Here is a 1947-nt window from a genome sequence, read left to right as displayed (position 1 = left end):
TGCTCTGTTTGCAGGACCTTAAGCACTTCAACTTTATGGCCTCAGATATAAAGTTCCCCCTCACTAAGCCCCTCCTAGAAGATTGTTAAAATTAAGGGCAGTATATTAAAAATCTGCTACATCTTTTATTATTAAGTCATAACTTGTGCACTTCTGGGAAAACGGGCTTGCCAGTCCAGTAGGTATCTGAATTGATGCCTTTCCAGTCTTTGAGAAGTGTCTGTTCTTTGTTTCCAGGTGGCTGTTGTGATGGAAGCTATTCACTGCAGGAAAAGCAATGCTCAGTACATACTGTACAGTTGTGTAGTAGCCCAGAGTATGATGGTACTAGCTGAAGAGGACAGAAATCTTTTAAACAGAATAGATTTTCTTTTCTGTATACATTAGACAAAAATATAATCTGGGGAGGCAGATCGTGAAATTAAATGTTCCTTTTTGGTTTCTAGGCAATAGAAGTGGAGGTAGAAGAGATGAAACAAACTGGAGTAAGTAATGTTCATAGAATAAAGGGGGAAGTAATGAATGGCCTGCTTGAGAGAATCAGTAGTTTCCCCAAGACAATCAACTAATCCCTAGACTCCAAATGTACATACACACATACAGCTTATACAACTGGATTTTAGACACGTAAATGCCTTCATACACATGATGACAATACTTAGGGTGATTTCTACAAATATTCTTACCTTCTGTTGGATCCCTGTGATTTCCATCTCATCAAGAGTAATTGTTGAGGATGTTGTTGAGGATGCTGAGGTAATTTATAGGCACCTGTGGGCTCATAAATCTTATGTGCTTAGCCCAGAGATGTCTCTTCTAGACATGCTCCATAAGCTGTATCTACTATCTATTACTGTACAGAGTATCTGTGTTAAAAAAAAAAAAAAGCTAAAAAAAAAGGTAAAAAAGCTATTGCTCCAAGTCCAGCCCTATATTAAAGGCTTATCACAGAGAGCAGAGTGGAGATGTGTGCAACACGTGTGAAAGCTTAACTTCTATTTTCTTCCCTTCCATATATTGCTCAGCTTCTTCATGACAAGAAAAAAAGACTATAAAATTTTTGTTTAGACTTTCAGGAAAATGTTAACTAAACGTATCAAAGTCATAGAGGTGGGTGAGAAGAAAGGATTTCAGATTGTTTTGTGTTAATAAAACATTTCAGAATATGAATAATGGACAATAGTTGAAAACAATGAACATCCTTGTGGGAGGAATATTTCCGTTTCAGGTAATCAATTTTAGGCTACTTAGCCATCCAGTCTCCCATGAGCCACTCTACAGTGAAAGAAAAGCTGCTTCAGAAGACTGAGGATGAATCTGTGTTAGTAGCTTTATATACAGGAGTGGAGTTTAGAGTATGCTTAACTTACTCTCCCCTGGCTCCAACTGTGTGGTCTCTGCACATAAGAATTGACTGAAACATACTCCAGACACTACTGGTCAATCAGTTCTTAGGACCAGACTACAACTAAAGTGAAGGGTCTCAGGTTAAGTCTAACCACCTATCTCAGGCTTCACAAACAAGATACTGAAAGAAGAGTGGAAACATTCTGCTCTGTCCACTTCTGTTTACAAATGAGACTCCCACACAACTGAGAAGTCCTTTCTCCTCCAATTAAATCAATGAACTGACTGTGGTGAGTGGCTACACTAAGACTTTCCACTTCTTATGAATTTGTGTTGTAAGCAGTCTCTCTGCTTGACCATTAATTTCAATACTCCTCCAAAATCTAGGATTACTTGATGTTTTTCTCTCGTTCATGCAGGCTTGTAATGACCTTAAAAGAATTAACTCAATGTGAGGTCACAAAATTATTTTAGCTGCGGATCAGTTGCTTAATAGCAGTCTTCTTGGAGTCATGTAATCATGCAGTCTGTAAGGCTCAAGTAAGTCTTTCATTTTCTGCCAGCTTATTAATGGATTTAACCACTCCGAAGCACAAAAAA

This window comes from Meleagris gallopavo, chromosome 1, assembly GCF_000146605.3.
Source record: "Meleagris gallopavo isolate NT-WF06-2002-E0010 breed Aviagen turkey brand Nicholas breeding stock chromosome 1, Turkey_5.1, whole genome shotgun sequence".
NCBI classification, from domain to species: Eukaryota; Metazoa; Chordata; class Aves; order Galliformes; family Phasianidae; genus Meleagris; species Meleagris gallopavo.
The sequence above is the reverse complement of the archived record's forward strand: the minus strand, read 5'-3'. Positions refer to the sequence as shown.